General features: G+C 43.4%; 1 pseudogene; it reads left to right on the top strand.

Moving 5' to 3' along the window:
* LOC109899696 (tetratricopeptide repeat protein 27-like) overlaps positions 1–24,402 on the top strand; it is a 53,899-nt pseudogene that overhangs the window by 19,956 nt on the left and 9,541 nt on the right.

Raw genomic sequence — 24,402 nt, 5'->3', positions numbered from 1 at the left:
CAGGGTTCTTTTTCATAAATTCTCTGTACTAGCTAATATCACCACATCAATCTCTCTGGATCAGCGGGGCTTGGCTTGGACAGATTGAGCAGAAATGAGTATTCTACACACATGCATGCATGCCAGCACACACACATACCGGTGCTCCCTCCAGCTGACCCGTACTTAGCCGCTGCTCACAGTCCCAACCCTGAATGCGAGTCCTGCAGGCCATTGTGCTCCGTTAGTGAATTACAGCTGGTTTTGTCTTACAATCTGATTACAGACGTGCATTCTGGTCAATATAATAAGAAATAAGTCCTCCACACTAAAACCATGCACTTTGGCCCCGGTCAGTACTCCATGTAACATGATAAAAAAGGCTAGACAATCCATTTGTCTGGAGAAGACTTGGGTGGATTCCAGCCAGTAGTCTCTGTGTACTAAACATGCTGTTCCTGCTCTCGGTGTGTCTGAATGCATGCTGAATGTGATTGAGCCTGACCTGACCGCACCCTGAGAAAAAAAAGAATGTAACTAAAATAGAGAAACAGAGGAAATAGGAGAGAGGGAGACCTGCATTAAGTCGATTTCTGTTGAATTCGTATGGTAGCTCTTGAGTTTAGAATGTAATTGTTGTATTACACCAGCCATATGGATGAGCCATCTGTGTAAACCTTACATGGAAATAAACAAGATGAAACATTGAACAACACTTATATGGTATAATCCAGGCCAAAATGGCCACATTTGAAATAAATGTATGGTATTGACAAATGTTTAAAGCACCTCTGTTTCACAAATGGGACAGTAAATCACATATGAATATCCCGGGACATGCAGTTCAGACTGAGAACCCATTTAGAGAGTATATGTTCGCGTACAGAACTCATGAATGTTGTTCAATTTCTAGAAATATTCCAAGCCTGATTGGATTCCCTTCGATGTGCTACCGCACCATGGAAAATTACTCTCCCCTTAACAAAATGTGTCATGGCCCCCATAGTAAGACAGGCCCCATTTATAAAAGCGACAGATATAGCCAAAGGGTGCTTCCACTCTACCCTTAAGCAAGGGTCAGTGAGTTCAGAGAACTCCTTATGTGGTTTTCCCAGCACAATAAGGGTGTCTGTACTTGGAGGAGTACTGAATCCCTCCTTTTCTCTCCCTCTACCTCTCCTCGCTCTCTCTCTTTTATGGAGGAGCATGCTGGGGGTTCTAACTGGTGGGCCATTCTCCAAGTTTATTAAAATCCAATTCACAATCACCCTTTTTTCATTTTTCATTTCCCCCAGAAAATCGAATGAAATGCTTCTACTGAAAGTCATTCTCGAGTGAAATGCACATAGTCTGTCTGTCTTATTTCCTGGTGAGAGCGTGTCAAGTGTGCGTGGTCATAAGAGCACTTTCTAATCAATTAGCCTAATTCTTAACTAGCAGTTGGCTGTAGGAGTACCCAATTGATGTTGTGAATATAACCTTCCTAATATGATTTTTATCATGGTAATAAAATCTTGCCTGCCTTTCTAGGAAACAGTCAGACGTTTTCCCTCTTTCCTGGGTGTGCAGCACCCCTCCAAATAACTGAATGGCGGTAACTATAGGATTCACTGCAGTACCGATGACTGTGAAACTGTTAAGAATATTTGGGATCAGGCTCTTCCGCCAGCGGCGGGGGTGTGGCCCGGTAAAAGGCCATTGAAGCCCACTTCTTTTTGACCAGCAGCACTAGTGTGCTGATGTGATGGCCCCTAAGGACAATATTGATATTTGAAGGAAAATCTAATGGATTTTCATTTTTAAATGGGCTGTAAATTGTTGGCTTGCTCCCTCAGTAGAGGGGGGAAAAATGCTTTATTTCTAATATAAATGCACATGTCTTCGAAGATACGTTTTCCCTTGTTGTACTATATAGTATAGTGGGATCAGCGAAAATACAAATATGTGCAATAGATTGACCAATAGATAATAGTCTACAGCAATGTTCTGTCATCGGTAGAGTTGCTGGACTCGCCTTACTTTTCTGTGGTGTTAATCCCCTTTTGTCAACTCAGTTTGTGATTTGCAGAGGTCCATGTCCATCTACTATTCAAGCTTATACCAAAAACACTTTTCGTCCAAACAAATATTCCACTTTGCCAGCCGTATTGTTTTTGCGTTGTAATTCCATTTGTTGGAGGTGAGTTCAGGGTTTTGTGGTCTGATGAGTGGTGTGGAAGAGAGGGCTACGGTTACTCCATGAGGTAAAGGAATGCAATGAAAACCCAGAGTCCCTTGCGCCCAAAAGCACTCACCCTGAGCTGTGGGTAGATTGGGAAGCTTCGACATGAACAGAGGCACTTCTCAAAGTGAAGGGAAGTGAAACCTGATCGTTATTCTACACTCTCCAAATCAGGGAGTACAGTACTCAAATCAGCTCTTTTGAGAGGTTCAGTGTCTGTTGGCTTGTTTCAACATCTTGATTGAGCTTCCTTTAACTTCTTGGCGCACCCAACCCATCCCTTTAGCATTTTCGTCAACATCCGCTGAATTGCAGAGCTCCAAATTCAAATTAAATTACTAAAAATATTTTATTTTCGTGAAATCACAAGTGCAATATAGCAAAACACAGCTTAGCTTGTTGTTAATCCACCTGGCGTATCAGATTTCAAAAAAGCTTTTCGGCGAAAGCAAACCAAGCGTTTATGTAAGGACATCTCTCTCACCAGACAAAACATTACAAACAGCTAGCAGCAAAGTAGATTGGTCACGAAAGTCAGAAAAGCAATAAAAATGAATCGCTTACCTTTGATGATCTTCGGATGTTTGCACTCACGAGACTCCCAGTTGCACAATAAATGTTTTTTGTTCCATAAAGATTATTTTTATATCCAAAATACCTCCATTTGGTTGGCGCGTTATGTTCAGAGGCTTGAGCGGTCACGACGGGGCAGACTAAAATTCCAAATAGTATCCTTACAGTTCGTAGAAACATGTCAAACGTTTTTTTATAATCAATCCTCAGGTTGTTTTTACAATAAATAATAGATAATATTTCAACCGGACAGTAGCTTTTTCAATAGGAGAGAGAGAGAAAATGTCTGCTCCACTTTGTTGGCGCATGCAAAACGCTGCTGGCACCCAGCTATGCACTGACGCAATGTGATCTTTCTCGATAGTTTCAGGCTTTTATTCTGAAGAATTATCGAGAAAGACTGTTCAGACCATGTGGAAGCAATAGGAAAAGGAATCTGGTTGATATCCCTTTAAATGGAGGGAAGGCATGCAATGGAACAGGGAGCTTTCAAAATAGAAGGCACTTCCTCTTTGGATTTTTCTCAGGTTTTCGCCTGCAATATCAGTTCTGCTATACTCACAGACAATATTTTGACAGTTTTGGAAACTTTAGAGTGTTTTCTATCCTAATCTGACAATTATATGCATATTCTGGGCCTGAGAAATAGGCAGTTTTATTTGAGTACATTTTTCATCCAAACATCAAAATACTGCCCCCTACACTCAAGAGGTTAACCAATGAGTGTACTGTGGTATTCCCAGACCAAATCAAAGCCTGGTCATTGTTAGCAGAGAATGTTCAGTGTGCTGGCTCTGAGGGTCTTAAGGGCAAATCTCTTTCCCCCTCTCTCCCTGCCTCTCTCTCTCCTCCCCCTTCCCTCTGTTTCCCTCACTCCCTCCTTTCTCGCTCCCTCTCTCCCAGGCAGAGGAGATCCTGCGTAGGGAGCTGGAGAAGGAGTCCCCCAGTATGTAATGCTTGCTGGGGGACGTGCTGCTGGACCACCAATACTACAACCAGGCCTGGGAGCTGTCGAACCATCGCAGCGCATGCGCCATGCGCTCAAAGTCCCTGCTGTACCTCCGGGCCAAGGACTTCCAGCAGTGTGTGGAGTGCTTCAAGAAGTCAGTCCGCATCACCACCATGCAGGTAAACTAACCTCTGATATGGCTAGCTTTGGGTAGGATATTTTAACAATTATTTGAGTCTCTGAAGTGGATTCTTGTCATGTCAGGACTACTCATAGGGTGGAACTCAACTACCTGACCTGCTGCTAAGTGATATTTCCACATTTTTTTACGTATAGATGGATTCAATCAATCATTCAATAGCACTTTAGAGAGTAGGTTGGCACCGTAAAGAGAAGTAATCAGGAGTCAGTTTCACCCAGGCCATAGCGGAACAGAGGAAAGGGAAATAATTTCCTGTTTTCCTTCACTCTTCTGCCCTTTGTCCATATTTAATTCAGCAGGTCAGCCAGCAATAGGATGTTTTAATTTAGTTTGTTTTGCCATAATGACATTCCCCCTTCCATTTTTCAAGGAGTTGTTGAAGTATTGCCAAGGAGATATGAGAGCCCTTGTAACCGATCACTCTGGCTATTCTTTGGAGAATGAAGATAAACAGAATATAGGGGAATATACTGTACATGCCAGTCTCCCACCTCCCTTTGATATGAGCAATAAGATGTTGTGGTGAGAGGGGAAAGACACTCGAGTGCGGCTCAGATATCAGAGCTGGGGGGGAAACGAGGGTGAGAGAGCGAGAGGAAAAGAAAGGGAAATAGACAGGGAAGAGGGAAAGAGTCCGGGGGACTGACACCACAGCTGATTTGCATAGATGGGTCCTGCCCGTTAGTTGCAGAGCGGGACCTGCCACTCCCCCCATGACAGGTGGGCTTTCCTCCAAAGCAAACATACATGCACAGGAGGGATGCAACATGAGCCAACATGGCGTTTGCTCCCCCCCCCCCACACCTCTCCTGTGTGGACCCTGCCAGTGAGCGTGGTGGGGAAGTTTTGAACGCAGGACTCTTGAGAAAGTGTGTTAGGCTCAGCACGTTTTTACAGTGGATCAAGGGGGAGAGTTAGCATTTAGCACTAAGATAATACAGGATTCTCACCTGGAATAGAGAAATCTATAAAATGATATTGCACTCAACATTTAACAGTTTATGATTCCTAAACACTGCTCACTGTGTTTCTTGTTTCTACAGCTTGGGGTGTGGTTCACCCTGGGCTGTGCCTACTTTGCTCTGGAGGGCTATGAGGGAGCTGCCAGGGCCTTACAGACGTGTGTGTGTGGGACTGGAGCCAGATGTAAGTACATACTATATTACTACAACGCCTTCCTCCCAATGTCAGGCCTTACATCACCACGTACAATGCCTTCAGAAAGTATTCATACACCTTGACTTATTCCACATTTTGTTGTTACAGCCTGAATTCAAAATGGATTAAATATATTTTTTTCCTCCACACACACTGTCCCATAATGACAGTGAAAACATGTTTTTAGAAATGTTGGCAAATGAACTGCAGAAATATCTCATTTACATATGTATTCACACCAATGACTCAACACTTTGTAGGAGCCCCTTTGGCAGCGATTACAGCTGTTAGTTTTTCTAGGTAAGTCTCTAAGAGCTTTCCACACCTGGAGTCTACAACATTTGCCCATATTATTATTATTTTTTAATTCTTCAAGCTCTGTCAAATCAGTTGTTGATCATTGCTAGACAGCCATTTCAGGTCTTGCCATAGATTGTCAGGTAGATTTAAGTCAAAACGTTAACTCTGCCTTTCAGGAACATTCACTGTCTTGGTAAACAATTCCTATGTAGATTTGACCTTGTATTTTCCTGCTGAATGATGAATTATTCTCCCAGTATCTGGTGGAAAGCAGACTGAACCAGGTTTTCCTCTAGCATTTTGCCTTTGCTTAGCTCCATTCTGTTTCTTTTTCATCCTGAAAAACTTCCCACTATGCTTGAAAATATGGAGAGTGGTACTCAGTAATATGTTGTATTGGATTTGCCCCAAACATAACACTTTGTATTCAGGACAAAAAGTTACTTGCTTTACCACAGTTTTTGCAGTATTACTTTAGTGCCTTGCTGCAAACTGGATGCATGTTTTGGAATATTTGTATTTTGTGTATCATTCCTTCTTTTCCCTCTGTCAATTAGGTTAGTATTGTGGAGTAACTACAATGTTGTTGATCCATCCTCAGTTTTCTCCTATCACAGCCATTAAACTCTGTAACTGTTTTAAAGTCACTATTGGCCTCATGGTGAAATCCCTGAGCGGTTTCCTTCCTCTCCGGCAACTGAGTTAGGAAGGACGCCTGTATCCTTGTAGTTACTGGGTGTATTGATATCTAACGTGTAATTAACAACTTGACAATGCTCAAATGGATGTTCCATGTCTGTTTTCTTCTTCTTTTTTCACCAACTACCAATAGGTGCCCTTTGTGAAGCATTGGAAAATCTCCCTTGTCTTTGTTGTTGAATCTGTGTTTGAAATTCTTGACTGGTTGACTTTACAGTTAATTGTATGTGTGGGGTACAGAGATGATGTTGTCGTTAAAAAACCATGTTAAACACTATAATTGCACACCGAGTGAGTCCATGCAACTTATTATGTGACTTAATTAATCATATTTTTCCTCCTGAACTTATTTAGACTTGCCATAACAAACGGGTTGAATACTTATTGACTCAAGACGTTTCAGCTTTTAATTTTTTATTCATTTGTAAACATTTCGAAAAAATATAATTCCACTTTGACATTATGGGGTATTGTGTGTAGGCCATTGATAATTTTAAAAAATCACCATTTAATCCGTTTTAAATTCAGGCTGTAATACAACAAAATGTGGAAGAAGTGAAGGGGTGTGAATACTTTCTGATGGCACTGTATAGGAAGACAGAGTCGATCACATGAATGCGCAGTGGGACCATTAAAATACCATTCCTCTCTCATTTTGTCACTCTCTCTACCCCCTCCCCCCACTCTCTTTTTCCATTACTCTCACAAATGCGCACACAAACACACTCAGACAAACTGAGAACACGCCCTTACCGTAGCCCCAGTTATAACACTCTTGTCCTCCAGCAGTCTTTCCAATCCAACTTAATGACCCATACGGCACCTGTGTGCCCAATGCATCGGGAGGGAATGTACTCCTAGAGCACTCGGCAGAACCGATTTCTGCTCTGAGGGAGTTAGTCTTCTGCCACGGTATCTAAACAACCCTGTGCTTACTTGTGTGTAAACTGTTTTTCTCCCTCCCTCTCTTTTTCCTCCTTTAGAACGCAGAGGCGTGGAACAACCTCTCCACGGCCTACATCCGCCTGAGACTGAAGTGAGTACTGTACAGTCGCACCCCCTGAGCCATTAACCTGTCAATGATTGAACAGAATTAGGACTCTGGAAGATGTAGAAAACAGTCATACATACCATCAACGAGTGACTGGCTCAATGTTCGAATGTCTCCTGGTTTTGAATTTAGGGTCCCTCAGTCTAGTCGAGAGCCTCCTCTCCCCAGCTCACAAACAATTGACTGGACTGGAGGTGCGCTTTAGGGTGCGGAATTATATTATTGAGCCAACTGGTCTTGGTGGCTCTCACTGATACTCACTCACTTGGTCACTCACTCACCCGCCCATCCATCCACCCCCCTGGTGCCGGTTGACACAAGGCTAGAACAAAGACAGAGGACTCAAACGTTAATGTGATCAGCCCTGATATCCCTGAGTTTCCCAGGCCGCTACCCGTACTGATCAAAGACATGTCACTCTCACAGAGACAGCGAGAGGGAATCGCACTGTCAGCCAGCAGGCCTCCATTCAACCTGACCGTATTGATTTTTGGCTGGAGAGGGGTATCAAAGAGTGGGGGTTGAGACGAGATGTTGTCTGTGGAAGGACATTACAACACTTATCAAACAGAACATCGCCAGCCTGCATAACCCCACAGATAGCACTGATTTACACACTAGTGAAACAGATTGATGTTTACAAGGTTGTTTTTTTTCTCACCCCACTCCAACTTCTCTGGTCATTAGTTTGGTCTCGTAACTGACTTCAATGCTTTTCAATTACTTCCTGAAACTCACCGGGCAGTAGTAATGGGAAAGATAACATCGTAGCGCCCTCCTGATTTTACCACAGGACCTAGGTACACCCCTGCTGACCCTGACGAGGGCATCAGACAGATTTGTTAGGCTTAAGTCAATTAGAACATTCTCACCCCTGCAAGATGGGCAGGTTCGCTTATTTCCCCTGAAAACCACAAGCTCTTGCTGGCAGGACTCTCTGTTTGGGAAGCAGGACTCGCCACTGTTTCTTTCTTGGGAAACTTTCCCCCCTCAGCCCCTGTTCAAATCAGGTCTGTGCTTTCAGGCCTGAAATTAAAAAGTGTGGAGACTTCTACCTGGTTAGCGCTTGGGCTAATTCAGTCGAAGCCTTCTCTGTTGAAGAGGCTGGAGCCTGTGGTGTGTGTGTGTGAGTGCAGGTGGATCAGAGGGATAGAATCAGGGCGGTTGTGACAGCCCGGCGCTAACTATGTAGCCTGCGTCTCACTGAGGTGTCAGACACAGAGGGCAGGCAGCCATGTCAGTCATGCTTGGCTATGCTCCACCTCTGGACATCTGCTGAAGTTACAGAGATACTGGCACCTCACCTGAAATCGTGACTAATTACTGAACTGTAGAAATGACGGGTAGGACCGAATCCAAACTTAAAGGAATAGTGCGAGATTTTGATAATTATATTGAAAGTAGTTTCGTGAGCCAGTGCTAACTAGCTTACCGGTAGACTTCCAGTCATTGCGCTAACGCTGGTTAGCATTGGCTCATGAAACTACCTTCAACTTCCTTCAAACTGTACATAAACATAATGGTATCCATGAGCTCATCTGACTCTGGGTAAGTAGAGAAAGGGCTTGTTTGCCAGAATCTTGCACTATCCCTTTGAATAACTCAAATTGGTACAAATATCCCATTGACAGTAATGCATGATTTACTCCAAAGTCTGTGTGCATCTCAACTTAATATTAATTCCATAAGACTTTGTAAGCTGCTCCTGAAAAATATCATGAGCACCAGCCATGTAAAAACACTTCACTTGACACCACTAATTCCAGGCCCTGTCTGTCCCACTGTCTGTCAAGACCAAGGTGTTCCACAACCTGCAGGATGCTCTGAAGTGTAACTACGAACACTGGCAGACCTGGGAGCACTTCATCGCTGTCTGCACCGGCATGGAGAGTTTGCAGAGGCCATCAAGGCCTACAACCGCCTCATGGACCTGAGGGACAAATTCAAGGATGTTCAGGTAACGATAGTGCCCACGGGCACAGATCTAGGATCAGTTATCCTGAAATCACAGCCTAAGCCATTTAGGAGGAAATGCTAAATGGATCTTAGATCGGTGTCAGGGCGCGGTACGTGTAATGCAACCTAGAATTTGAACATGCTGGACCCAATATGCCACCAGGAGCTTGCCTATAATGGCACAGTAATATCCTATTATTCAAGGAGTCGTGGCTGGACGAGGACCTGTTTAATATAAATCTAGCTGGTTTTTCTATGCATTGCAGGACAGAACGGCAACATCTCATAAACTCAAGGGCGGGGATGTATGTCTCTTTGTTAACAACAGCTGGTGCACGATTTCGAATATTAAGGAAGTCTCGAGGTTCTGCTCACCTGAGTTAGAATACCTCATGATCAACTGTAGATCATACTATTTACCAAGAGAGTTTTCATACATTTTTTGTAGCTGTCTATTTACCACCACAAACCAAGCTCTATAGGGCCATAAGCCAACAAGATAATATTCATCCAGAGGCAGCGCTCCTAGTGTCCGGTGATTTTAATGCAGGAAAACTGAAATCCGTTTTACCTCATTTCTACCAACGTCTCACCTGTGCAACTAGAGGGGTCACCTTTACTGCACATACAGAGACACATACAAAGCTCTCCCTCGTCCTCCATTTGGCAAATCTGACCATAACGCTATCCTTCTGATTCCTGCTTACGAGCAAAAACTCAAACAGGAAGTACCAGTGACCCACTCAATTTGGAAGTGGTCTGGTGAAGCAGGTGCTAAGCTACAGGACTGTTTTGCTAGAGCAGACTTGAATATGTTTTGGGATTCATCCAATGACATTGAGAAAAGAGTTTGCCACATCAGTCACCTGCTTCATTAATAAATGCATCGAAGACGTTGCCCCCACAGTTACCGTACATACATATCCCTACCAGAGGCCATGGATTACAGGCAACATCCACACTGAGGTAAAGGCTAGATCTGCCTCTTTCAAGGAGCGGGACACTAACCCAGTCGCTTATAAGAAATCCTGCTATGCCACTTCTCAAACTCATTCCAGGGAGGGCCAAGTGTCTGCAGGTTTTCTCTCCTCACTTATATTTGATTGATGAATTAAGATCACAGATTAAAGTACTTCCCTCACCTGGTTGTCTAGGTCTTAAACAAATCCCGAAGACACTAGCCCCTCCATAGAATGAGTTTGACACCCCTGCGCTACGCTCTCCGACAACCCATCAAGCATCAATATAGGACTAAGATCAAATCCTACTGCGCCGGCTTTGGCGCGCGTTGTATGTGGCAGGGCTTGCAAAATATCACAGATTACTGAGGGAAACCCAGCCACAAGCTGCCCAGTGACACAAGCCTACCAGACGAGCTGAATGCCTTCTATGCTTGCTTCGAGGCAAGCGACACTGACCCATGCGTGAGAGCACCAACTGTTCCAGACACGTGTGATCGCGCTCTCCGTAGCCGATGTTAGTAAAACCTTTAAACAGGTCAACATTCACAAGACCGCAGGGACAGATGGATTACCAGGATGCATACCCAGAGCATGCGCTGACCAGCTGGCAAGTGTCTTCACTGACATTTTCCACCTTTCCCAGACCACATAGTTCCTGTGCCCAAGAAATATTACTTGTCTAAATGGCTATCGCTCCGTAACACTCACATCTGTAGCCATGAAATTATTTGAAAGGCTGGTCATGGCTCACATCAACACCATCGTCCCAGACACCCTGGACCCTCTCAAATTCGCATACCTCCAAACAAATCCACACCTACGTGAGAATGCTGTTCATTGACTGCAGTTCAACATTCAACACCATAGTGCCCTTGGAGCTCATCACTGAGCTAAGGTCCCTGGAACTGAACACCTCCCTCTGCAACTGGATCCTGGACTTCCTGATGGGGCCTCTGAGGTGCGTGCTTAGTCCCCTCCTGTACTCCCCGTTCACCCATGACTGTGTGGCTGCGCACACATTAAGATTGCCGATGACACAATGGTGGTAGGCCTGATCACCGACAATGATGAGACAGCCTATAGGGAGAAGGTCAGAGGCCTGGCAGTGTGGTGCCAGGACAGCAACTTCTCCTTCGACAACAGTGAGACAAAGGAGCTGATCCTGGACTACAGGAATTGGAGGGCTGAGCCACGCCCCCATTCACATCGAGGCTGTAGTGGAGCGGGTCGAGAGCTTCAAGTTCTTCGGTGTCTGAGGAGGCTGAAGAGCTGGCATGGGCCATCAGATGCTCAAAAAGTCTACAGCTGCACCATGGAGAGCGTCTTGACTGGCTGCATCACCACTGTGTTTGCGAACTGCTTGGCATCCGAGCTCAAGGCACTACAGAGGGTAGTGCATTACGGCCCAGTACATCATCCAGGACCTCTATACCAGGCGATGTCAGAGGAAGGCCCAAAAATGTATCCAGCCACCAAGCCACAAACTGTTCTCTCTGCTACCGCACAGCAAGCCTTACCAATGCTCCAAGTCTGGAAGCAACAGGACCCTGAAATGCGTTTACCCCCAAGCCATAAGACTTCTAAACAAGACTGATAAATAGCTCATAAAATGGCAACCACGGCTGCCCACGTTGACCTTTTTTGTACTAACTCTCTTGCGCTGACTATGCACACACACTGGACTCTACCCACACACTCACACATACTTACACTGACGCCCCAATAAACACACACACACACTACATACGCCAACACACACAACATGCACACACACAATTTCACACTACATACACTGCTGCTAGTCACTTTACCCCTACCTACATAGCTACCTCAATTACCCTGTACCCCTGCACATCAACTCGGTACTGGTATTCCCTTTGTATAGCCATGTTATTTTCTACTCCCTATATATAACCATGTTATTTTCCCTATATATAGCCATGTTTTCTATATAGATATATATATATATATATATATATATATAGATATATAGATATATATAGATATATAGATATATATAGATATATAGATATATAGATATATAGATATATATAGATATAGATAGATATAGATAGATATAGATAGATATAGATAGATATAGATAGATATAGATATATATATATATAGATATATATAGATAGATAGATAGATCTATATAGATATATATAGATAGATAGATCTATATATATATATATATATATATATATATATATATATATAGATCTATATATATATATATAGATCTATCATTGTTATTTATATTCGTTATTCTCTGTCAACTCTGCATTGTAAGCATTTCACTGTTAGTCTACACCTGTTGTCTACGAAGCATGTGACATAAAATAGAATTTGATTTCACCATACACCTCATCTGCTTGTTCTACCGTGCTGCCCCTCTAATAATGCGTGTTTAACAGTCGCCGCGCAGGTCTTCCGGAGGAGGAGGAGCGACGGAGAAGTCTCAGCCGTGTCATTTGGGATTCAGCCTCCATAATTTACCAGGGCACAGAAGGGTGCACTCAACCTCGTCTCTCCGCCTCTTAGCTCCATCACAAAACCCAGGGCCACCCAGAGAATGAACCCAGGGGAATGAAAAATATGAGGGAGGTTGTAATCTGTTTGAGAAAAGCCACCGCCACCTGCTACCACCTCTTTAATACTGAAATCACTTGGGTCAGAGAGCCCGATCATTCGGAGACCTGAACCTTCTAGACGTCCATGACAACACACCACTTGAACACCAGTCTCTTATTTTGCTGAGGCTCTTATCCCCACGATGTCTAATGGAATGTCAGGTGTCGATATTGAAATGGGATCCGTAGGACCCTGCTCACATTCTCTGAAGATGTCCCTGCAAAATGTCCATGCCAATAGTTGTACCCTGCCTGCTAGGCTTATCAGGGACTTTCATTTGGTTTCATTTTCAAAAATGTACATGTACAATCAGTGAATCATCGCTCGCTAATTAGAAATCCACTGACGCATACTAAATAGAAACTTTACCCGGCGACTTCGAATAAACAAGTCCTAACATCGCCACTGAGCAGAACGGCAGTATAAGTCCTCTGTCCCGGACTACATATGGTCTGCCTTCAGAGCAATTCACTTTAAAGATGTTTCGGTCTGAATGTGAACGCTCTAATTAACAAACAGATCTTTAGATGTCTGGAGGTTGGGGCTGGGGTGCTCCTGGGTGCACAGTCATAATACCCAGCCCTGGCTTCATCTTGCACCGCCACTGTCGTGCCACTTAACATTCACAGCCATGTTTGGAGCTGTTTCATTGCCTTTCCTAATTAGCTTGGCAAAGTCAGTAGGGGTTTGCTCAAAAAGTGTTATTTTACTTTCCTTTCCTGCCCGCTCTCCCTCTTTTACTCTTCTTTCGCTCAATGGATTCATTTATGCTTGGCAAGATGCTAGTGCCTCATAAATTAGGGTCGGAGATGTAAAAGCACACAAGTTGAAAAGGTCACAACCAGCCACCCGCTGTTGAGAAGGATATGTCCCAGTAATTGGGATCTAGATTCACATTCTTTAACTGTTTTCCCACAGTCTTCATTCTCTTTATTTTTCCTTCTGCCCTTTACTCTCTGGGTTGCGTAAGGAGGATGGGTCAGTTCCTAAGGCCCCAGCTTATTTGGCTTTTGAGCATCAAATTAAAATGTGTTCCCATCCGGTTTATGAGTGCTTACTGTGGTTGTCTGATACCCTAGCCCCTCTCCACTCACACAATGTGCATAGTTTGGTGGGGCTATTTGAGTTGCTGCCATTGTAAAGTCCCCACCCATCTCTTCTACCCCCCCCCCCCGCTCCTATTTGTAGCGTAGGCTATATTCGGCACCCTATTTTTAGGCATGTCTGACTCGCGTCATTGAATTGTATTTTGAATTGTTTGAAGAGAGGCGACAGTTAACGTCGTACCTCCTAACCCACTTCATTAAATCTATTCTTGGAAGTGCTTGTTTGTCACCAATGTCTTTTCCTTTCCCCTCCTTCACTTGTTCTGACCTCATATTTTCTTCCATTTTGTTTGCTTCCTGTGACTGTTTTTCGTGTATACTGGACTGTATGTCTGAGTGGGAGAGAGTATTTTACAACTGTACTCCCTATGGACCATGACCAGGGCAGTTTATTAAATGCATTGGTAGCACTCGTGCTCCCAACTTAAAGCTAGGAGCACAACATAACATTTGGAGCACCAGAAGATAGTAATATTTTGATTGGTATATAGCATGTATTGGGCCTTTATGAATTCTAGCTACTTGTGAAGCACATGTTGTGCCCTAAAAACGAATCTGTAGCACTGTAAAGATGCTTGTTTATTATAAAAGCTACAATGTTGATATCTGTCATTGAGATAAAGTCATTGGTGGAATATTAGGTTTCTACATTGTGTAAATGCACTACCTATTGAGATTCATTACATTTGATCCCTAAAAAAGAAACAATATTCATTTTAAACTACTGGTTTGTAAAGTACATTTGGACGTTTGACATTCTGAAACAATGGACTTTGACGTCAGTAGGGCAAACAGGCAAGCAACTGCAGCATATTTCTATACCAGAGGTCATTGAAATAACCAGGAACAACGGATGTTTATTTTTTATGAAATCGATAGCACATTGCCTAATACCAGAATTAAGATGGACCTGCCTATTCATTAATAGAGGCATCTGAAATAAAAATAAATGTCTTGAGCATCCACATGTGATTGGCCTATGATTTGCGCTTCACATTCGCAACATTGATCATGCAATGCATGCATGCACTAAATTGGTGGCTTTAATCTTGTTGCGTAATAAGCACAGATGAAAAATTTATCTAATTTACTGGAACATGACAGTCAACCAAATGTAGGCTATCTCATTTGAACCACTTAGTGCTACTTATAGATTTATTGAAATGACCGTAGCAGTAATTGAAAGTTGACTATGGCGCTGAAAATGTGGAGACGAGGGCGCACAAGTCTATTACAAGCGGCGTCTAGCTAAACAGGAGAATGGCGCATTTCCGTGTACACCAGCTCTGCACCGTTTCTGTAATCGACATAACTGCATCTACCTATTCATTACGGTAGCTAGCTAGATAAAATAGCCAGTGCGTTGTTAACTTTATCAGCAGTAGGCCTACATTTTGAGAGGTGGGACATTTTAGCACCATAGCCCCGGTGCCCAGTGGTCCCATCGTGGTCTGAAAACTCCTCTCTCTGCTCATGCGCTGTGCTGTCCCTCCAATAATGGGCTAGTCCGAGGAGTTTTCGAGAGACCATTTTCTCTTGGGCACTCGGGTACAGCGAGGCCTAATCATTACCACAATTATCTGTGTGATTATGTATTTATTTTTTATTTATTTTTTCTTCCCGTTGCTCCCAAAATAAAATGTCACGTTTCACAGCAAAATATTTAGGAGCATATGCGACCAAAATGGTTGCGCTTTCGAGCCATGGCAATGATGCATTCCTCTTCTATGGAATGCAGAGGATAATCAACTCTAGAGTTGCTTGAGTGACTTACGAGGACCTCTGTATTTTCCACAGGGTCCTAGTGAGAAATGATGGGTTAAGTTAAACCAGCTGTCTATGAACACACACTCACGCGTTCCTTTAAGACAGAGAAAATAATTAACGTTTTTTTCTTGCCCTTGTTCTAAATCTAGGAAGTCTAATTCAAAATGGATCAAATCTCACTTTACTGTGCTCTCGTTACTCCGCGTACATCAAACCTTGACTGCGTTTTCCCATCTCGCTTATTCCCCGTGGGAGGATATTACTTTTCCTCTTAATTTCACGCTATAACAGGATACAGAACGAATCTGGGAGAGCGATCCATTCAATTTCCCCCATTAAATTTTCCCTCACTTTTTTTCTGAATTGACCACATAGCGAAACCATCATAAAACGTCCCATTTAGGGATTTCATTTGTTACACATTTTCATCGAAATCGACACTCCGATGAATCCTGTCTGAGACCTTCCAGGCAAAAATTAGCTTCAGACGCTGAGGTGTCCCAGTGGCAGAAGAGAGCTGTCAATCAACATTAACACTAATTTACCCAGCACCGCCCCCCTTGATTTCCCTCCAACACACAGACTCCCATCAACGACTGTGCCAGTATGGCAGCTAACTGATAAGTCAGACCAACCCCTTCTCAGAGCCAGTAGACAGAGGGAAACCCTGTTTATGGGTGTTAGCATGCCTTTCACAGCTTTCTACTGTGACATATATATTGTACCCTGCCTCTCACTGCATTATCTCACATACACACTGATAGACTTTTTTCTCCCTCTGGCCCACAGACACACAGTGGTAAGAAAAGTATGTGAACTCTGGAATTACCTAGATTTCTGCATAAATTGGTCATCAAATTTGATCTGATCTTCATTTAAGTCACAACAATAGACAAACATAGTGTGCTTAAACTAATAACACACAAATTATTGTATTTTTCTTGTCTATATTGAATACATCATTTAAACATTCACAGTGTAGGTTGGGAAAAGTATGTGAACCTCTAGGCTAATGACTTCTCCAAAAGATAATTGGAGTCAGGAGTCAGCTAACCTGGAGTCCAATCAATGAGACGAGATTGGAGATGTTGATTAGAGCTGCCTTGCCCAATAAAAAAACTATTCACAAGAAGCATTGCCTGATGTGAACCATGCCTCGAACAAAAGAGATCTCAGAAGACCTAAGATTAAGAATTGTTGACTTGCATAAAGCTGGAAAGGGTTACAAAAGTATCTCTAAATCCCCTTCATGTTCATTAGTCCACGGTAAGACAAATTGTCTATAAATGGAGAAAGTTCCGCACTGTTGCTACTCTCCCTATGTGTGGCCATCCTGCGAAGATGATTGCAAGAGCACAGCGCAGAATGCTCAATGAGGTTAAGAAGAATCCTAGAGTGTCAGCTAAAGACTTAGAGACATCTCTGAAACATGCCAACATCTCTGTTGACGAGTCTACGATAAGTAAAACACTAAACAAGAATGGTGTTAATGGGAGGTCACCATGGAAGAAGCCACTGCTGTCCAAAAAAAACATTGCTGCAAGTCTGAAGTTTGCAAAAGTGCACCTGGATGTTCCACAGTGCTACTGGCAAAATATTCTGTAGACCGATGAAACTACAGTTGAGTTGTTTGGAAGTAACACACAACACTGTGTGTGGAGGAAAAACGGTACAGCACACCAACATCAAAACCTCATCCCAACTGTAAAGTATGGTGGAGGGAGCATTATGGTTTGGGGCTGCTTTGCTGCATCAGGGTCTGGACAGCTTGCTATCATCGACGGAACAATGATTTCCCAAGACATTTTTCAGAAGAATGTAAGGCTATCTGTCCGGCAATTGAAGCTCAACAGAAGTTAGGTGATGCAACAGGACAATGACCCAAAACACAGAAGTAAATCAACAACAGAAGAAAATACACCTTCTGGAGTGGCCCAGTCAGAGTCCTGACCTCAACCCGATTGAGATGCTGTGGCTTGACCTCGAGAGCAGTTCACAACAGACATCCCAATAATATTGCTGAACTGAAACCCTTTTTGTAAAAAAGAATGGTCCAAAATTCCTTCTGACCGTTGTGCAGTTCTGTTCCGCAACTACAGAAAACATTTGGTTGAGGTTATTGCTGCCAAAGGAGGGTCAACCAGTTATTGAATCCAGGGTTCACATACTTTTCCCACCCTGCACTGTGAATGTTTACACAGTGTGTTCAATAAAGACATGAAAACATATAATTGCTTTTGTTATTAGTTTACGCAGTCTGTGTTTGTCTATTGTTGTGACTTAGATGAAGATCAGATCAAATTTTCTGACCAATTTATGCGAAAATCCAGGTAGTTCCAAAAGGTTCACATACTTTGTCTTGCCACTGTATACACTGGCACCCTATTTGAGGGTCAGGAGAGGGGTGTAGGGAGATATTTGCCACACCGTTATGGTATACAGAATTACATTTGTTCCAGCATCTGAGGACCTGCTCATATATTGAAAGTTTACATTTTAAACACAGAGGTGGGGGAGAGGTTATTTTTAATTTATTTTTACACTTAATCCTTATTTAACCAGGCAAACAAAATCTTATTTACAATGACGGCCAAACCCGGACAATGCTGGGCTAGTTGAGACTCCCAATCACGACCGGATGTGATACAGCGTGGACTTACACTGTGAAAACTTGGAGCACCCAAGAGACTCTGAAGACGAGTCATTTGTTACACATGTTGAGAAGGGGAATAAAACATTTTAAAAATCTGAACTCCCGTGGAATGCCAATAGGTAGTGAGCTGTAGTGAAAGGGGGAGAGAATCCTGGATTCCACATACTTTTGTATGTATTGTGTAGGTGACTGGGTGGCTTGACTATCAGTTGTATGATTAGGGTGGTAGTGAGGAGAGTAGTCTGGTTTGGACCAGATCCAACCCTCTGGTTTAGTGTGAAGGGGGCCTTTCCACTCCCTCCTGCCTGTTGAAGTTCACACCACTTGAAGCTATCAGATCCACTTCCTTACAGATTGTCTTCCTTCTCCACCGGCGGGCAGGCCACAGTCAACTGGAGACAAAACAATAATATAGGCGCATTAGCAGAGGCAGTGTTGCCCGCCCGCCATCTGCGTGCAGCTGAACTGACAGCCCATTTAACTAAAAGCTGGGTCATTTGATCACTTGGTGTCAAGACTCTCTTGGTTGGAGTCTTTAAACGGCCTCTTTAGACGTGCAGTTTGGGAAGAGATTTTCAAACACACAATCATACTACAAGAAATGCATTGGCTCTGTTGATTCAGTCACTGTGAAGGTGAAATCCCTCCCTGTGAGTGGTTGTATGGATATGTACAGTAGGCTAGAGGTGTCATGTTTGGCTGAAATGTTACTGTGAACAATCAAAAGTGGGATACAGTAATAAAAAATAAAATATAAAAAATTCCTTAGCTCAGCAAGCACCCGAGTTTCAAGCTGTTCACTAGCTGGCTTTCTGTTAGTTCCACAACTTCAAAGGGAGCAGGCCTAGCTGGCTTCTGGGAAACCACTTGCACAGGCGTGTGGGAGACATGCACACACTCTCAAAGTCTAGCATGGGGACACCCACACACACTCACACCAATACATAGGGAGACACACACAACTTGCAGTTTAACCCCACATACTACCCACACACAAAGGTAGCCTAGTGGTTAGAGCGTTGGGCCAGTAACCGAAAGGTTGCCAGATCGAATCCCTGAGCTGACAAGGTAAAATAAAATGTTCTGCCCCTGAGCAAGGCAGCTAACCCACTGTTCCCCGGGCACCGAAGACGTGGATGTCGATTAAGGCAGCCCCCGCACCTCTCTGATTCAGAGGGGAAAGGTTAAATGCGGAAGACACATTTCAGTTGAAGGCATTCAGTTGTACAACTGACTAGGTTTACCCCCTTTCACAATCCCCTCCATTTCAGACTACTACACAAACACATGGGAGATATCTCCAACCCTTAGGCCCCACCTTTCATCCATTTGAGGTCTCTCGCGCCTTTCCCCTACCTCTACTGAGCGTGCTCAGACTGGAGTGTTGGTATTCAATGCAGTGCATGAGGGCTTCATAAATAACATTCCCCTGTACAGACAGAATGATGCCCAGAATGCTGCTGCACTTCCTGGCTTTTAGTGGAGCACATGGACAGACGTTTTGAGGTCTGTTTGAGGTCTCTTATTTTGAGTGAGATCATCCTCTACTGTCTCGCCCGCTCGTTGCTTATGGAACACAAATAGGTAACTGCCAAGATAAAGGAAACACCAATGTAAAGTGTCTTAATAGGGTTTTGGGCCACCACGAGCCAGAACAGCTTCAATGCACCTTGGCATAGATTCTACAAGTGGGGGGGTCTCAGGTGCCGCTCCAGAATCTCCCATAAGTGTTCAACTGGGATGAGATCTGGTGACCAAGACGACAATGGCATATGGTTTACATCATTTTCATGCTCGTCAAACCATTCAGTGACCACTCGTGCTCTGTGGATGGGGGAATTGTCATCCTATCGAGGCATAGCCATGGTAGCGAAAAAAATGGCCTGCGTATAATTTTTATGCATCAACCCTAAGCATGATGGGGTGTTAATTTCTGCTTTCAATATACCTTGTATCCCTTATTTACTCAAGTGTTTCTATTATTTTGTCAGTTACCTGTATGTCTGTGTTTGGGTTACTACACGATTCCATAGTTTTGATGTGTTCACTATCATTCTACAATGTAGAAAATGGTAAAAATAAAGAAAAACCCTGGAAGGAGTAGGTGTGTCCAAACTTTTGAGTGTGTGTGTGTGTATACACAGTTGAAGTCGGAAGTTTACAAACACTTAGGTTGGAGTCATTAAAACTCGTTTTTCAACCACTCCACAAATTTCTTGTTAACAAGCTATTGTTTTGGCAAGTCGGAGAGGACATCTACTTTGTGCATGACAAGTCATTTTTCCAACAATTGTTTACAGACAGATTATTTCACTTATAATTAATTGTATCACAATTCCAGTGGGTCGGAAGTTTACATACACTAAGTTGACTGTGCCTTTAAACAACTTGGAAAGTTCCAGAAAATGATGTCATGGCTTTAGAAGCTTCTGATTGACATAGAAGGCTAATTGACATAATTTGAGTCAATTGGAGGTGTACCTTGGGATGTATTTCAAGGCCTACCTTCAACCTCCGTGCCTCTTTGCTTGACATCATGGGAAAATCAACAACAACAACAAATTGTGGATCTCCACAAGTCTGGTTCATCCTTGGGAGAAATTTCCATACGCCTGAAGGTGCCACGTTCATCTGTATAAACAATAGTACGCAAGTATAAACACCACGGGACCGCGCAGCCGTCATACAGCTCAGGAAGGAGACGCATTCTGTCTCCTAGAAGATGAACGTACTTTGGTGCGAAAAGTGCAAATCAATCCCAGAACAACAGCAAAGAACCTTGTGAAGATGCTGGAGGAAACGGGTACAAAAGTATCTATATCCACAGTAAAATGAGTCCTATGTTGACATAACCTGAAAGGCCGCTCAGCAAGGAAGAAGCCACTTCTCCAAAACCACCATAAAAAAAAAGCCAGACTACGGTTTGCAGCTGAACATGGGGACAAAGATCGTACTTTTTGGAGAAATGTCCTCTGGTCTGATGAAACAAAAATAGAACTGTTTGGCCATAATGACCATCATTATATTTGGAGGAAAGGGGGGGGGAGCTTGCAAGCCGAAGAACACCATCCCAACCGTGAAGCACGGGGTTGGCAGCATCATGTTGTAGGGGTGCTTTGCTGCAGGAGGGACTGGTGCACTTCACAAAATAGATGGCCTCATGAGGAAGGAAAATTATGTGGATATATTGAAGCAACATCTCAAGACATTAGTCAGGAAGTTAAAAGCTTGGTCACAAATGGGTCTTCCAAATGGGCAATGACCCCAAGCATACTTCCAAAGTTATGGCAAAATGGCTTAAGGACAACAAAGTCAAGGTATTGGAGTGGCCATCACGAAGCCCTGACCTCAATCCTATAGAAAATTTGAAAAAGCGTGTGCGAGCAAGGAGGCCTACAAACCTCAGTTACACCAGCTCTGAGGAGGAATGGGCCAACATTCACCCAACTTATTGTGGGTAGCTTGAAGAAGGCTACCCGAAACGTTTGTCCCAAGATAAACAATTTAAAAGCAACGCTACCAAATACTAATTGAGTGTATGTAAACTTCTGACCCACTAGGAATGTGATGAAAGAAATAAAAGCTGAAATAAATCACTCTCCTATTATTATGACATTTCACATTCTTAAAATAAGTTGGTGATCCTAACACAGGGAATTGTTACTTGGATTAAATGTCAGGAATTGTGAAACTGAGTTTAAATGTATTTGGCTAAATTGCATGTAAACTTCTGACTTCAGCTGTGGGTGTGTGTGTATATATATATATATATATATATAAACTCAGCAGAAAAAGAAATGTCCCTTTTTCAGGACCTGTCTTTCAAAGATAATTCGTAAAAATCCAAATAACTTCACAGATCTTCATTGCAAAGGGTTTAAACACTGTTTCCTGTGCTTGTTCAATGAACCATAAACAATTAATGAACATGTAGGACGGTCTGAGGGACGGTCATTAAGGTCACAGTTATGAAAACTTAGGACACTAAAGAGGCCTTTCTACTGACTCTGAAAAACGCCAAAAGGAAGATGCCCAGGGTCCCTGCTCATCTGCGTGAATGTGCCTTAGACATGCTTCAAGGAGGCATGAGGACTGCAGATGTGGCCAGGGCACTAAATTGCAATGTCCGTACTGTGAGACACCAAAGACAGCGCTACAGGGAGACGGGACAGACAGCTGATCGTCCCTCGCAGTGGCAGACCACGTGTAACAACACCTGTGCAAGATCGGTACATCCAAACATCACACTTGCGGGACAGGTACAGGATGGCAACAACAACTGGCCGAACGCACAATCCCTCCATCAGTGCTCAGACTGTCTGAGAGGCTGAGAGGTTGGACTGAGGGCTTGTAGGCCTGTTGTCTGGTGAGGACCTGCCTTACATCACCGGCAACAATGTCGCCTATGGGCACAAACCCACCGTCGCTGGACCAGACAGGACTGGCAAAAAGTGCTCTTCAGTGACGAGTCACGGTTTTGTCTCGCCAGGGGTGATGGTCGGATTTGCGTTTATTGTCGAAGGTTTGAGCATTACACCGAGGCCTGTACTCTGGAGCGGGATCGATTTGAAGGTGGAGGGTCCGTCATGGTCGGGTCCGATGTGTCACAGCATCATCGGACTGAGCTTGTTGTCATTGCAGACTATCTCAACACTGTGCGTTACAGGGAAGACATCCTCCTCCTTCATGTGGTACCCTTCCTGCAAGCTCATCCTGACATGACCCTCCAGCATGACAATGCCACCAGCCATACTCCTTGTTCTGTGCGTGATTCCCTGCAAGACCGGTATGTGAGTTGCTAGCGAAGAGCCTAGATCTCAATCCCATTGAGCACGTCTGGGACCTGTTGGATCGGAGGGTGAGGGCTAGGGCCATTCTCCCAAGAAATGTCTGGGAACTTGTGCCTTGGTGTGCCTTGGTGGAAGAGTGGGGTACCATCTCACAGCAATAACTGGCAAATCCGGTGCAGTCCATGAGGAGGGGATGCACTGCAGTACTTAATGCAGCTGGTGGCCACACCAGATACTGCCTGTTACTTTTGATTTTGACCCCTCCTTTGTTCAGGGACACATTTATTATTTTTATGTGTATATATACACACACACTACCGTTCAAAAGTTTGGGGTCACTTAGAAATGTCCTCATCTTTGATCATGAAACACATTTTTGTCCATTAATATAACATCAAATTGATCAGAAATACAGTGTAGACATGGTTAATGTTGTAATTGACTATTGTAGCTGGAAACGGCCGATTTTTTTTTTTTTATGGATTATCTACATAGGCGTACAGAGGTCCATTATCATCACTCCTGTGTTCCAATGGCACGTTGTGTAAGCTAATACAAGTTCATCATTGATCATTAGAAAACCCTTTTGCAATTATGTTAGCAAAGCTTTAAACTGTTGTTCTCATTAAAGAAGCAATAAAACTGGCCGCCTTTTGACTAGTTGAGTGTCTGGAGCATCAGCATTTGTGGGTTCGATTACAGGGTCAATATGGCCAGAAACAAAGAACTTTCTTCTGAAACTCGTCAGTCTATAATTGTTCTGAGAAATTAAGGCTATTACATGCGAGGAATTGCCAAGTAACTGAAGATCCCGTACAACGCTGTGTACTACTCCCTTCCCAGAACAGCACAGACTGGCTTTAACTATAATAGAAAGGGGAGTGGGAGGCCCAGGTGCACAACTGAGCAAGAGTACATTAGTGTCTAGTTTGAGAAACAGACCCCTCACAAGTCCTCAACTGGCAGCTTCATTAAATAGTACCTGCAAAACACCAGTCTCAACGTCAACAGTGAAGAGTCTACTCCGGGATGCTGGCCTTCTTTAGACTTTAGACAAGAGGTCATGGGTGGGCCTGGCCCACCAATGGTTGCACTCCTGCCAGTCATGTGAAATTCATAGATTAGGGCCTAATTTATTTATTTCAATTGACTGATTTAAAAAAAAAATATATATATATATACAGTGCCTTGCGAAAGTATTCGGCCCCCTTGAACTTTGCGACCTTTTGCCACATTTCAGGCTTCAAACATAAAGATATAAAACTGTATTTTTTTGTGAAGAATCAACAACAAGTGGGACACAATCATGAAGTGGAACGACATTTATTGGATATTTCAAACTTTTTTAACAAATCAAAAACTGAAAAATTGGGCGTGCAAAATTATTCAGCCCCCTTAAGTT

Source organism: Oncorhynchus kisutch, linkage group LG11 (assembly GCF_002021735.2).
Source record: "Oncorhynchus kisutch isolate 150728-3 linkage group LG11, Okis_V2, whole genome shotgun sequence".
NCBI classification, from domain to species: Eukaryota; Metazoa; Chordata; class Actinopteri; order Salmoniformes; family Salmonidae; genus Oncorhynchus; species Oncorhynchus kisutch.
Note: the sequence above shows the minus strand (reverse complement) of the source record. Positions and strands in the feature narration are given on the sequence as shown.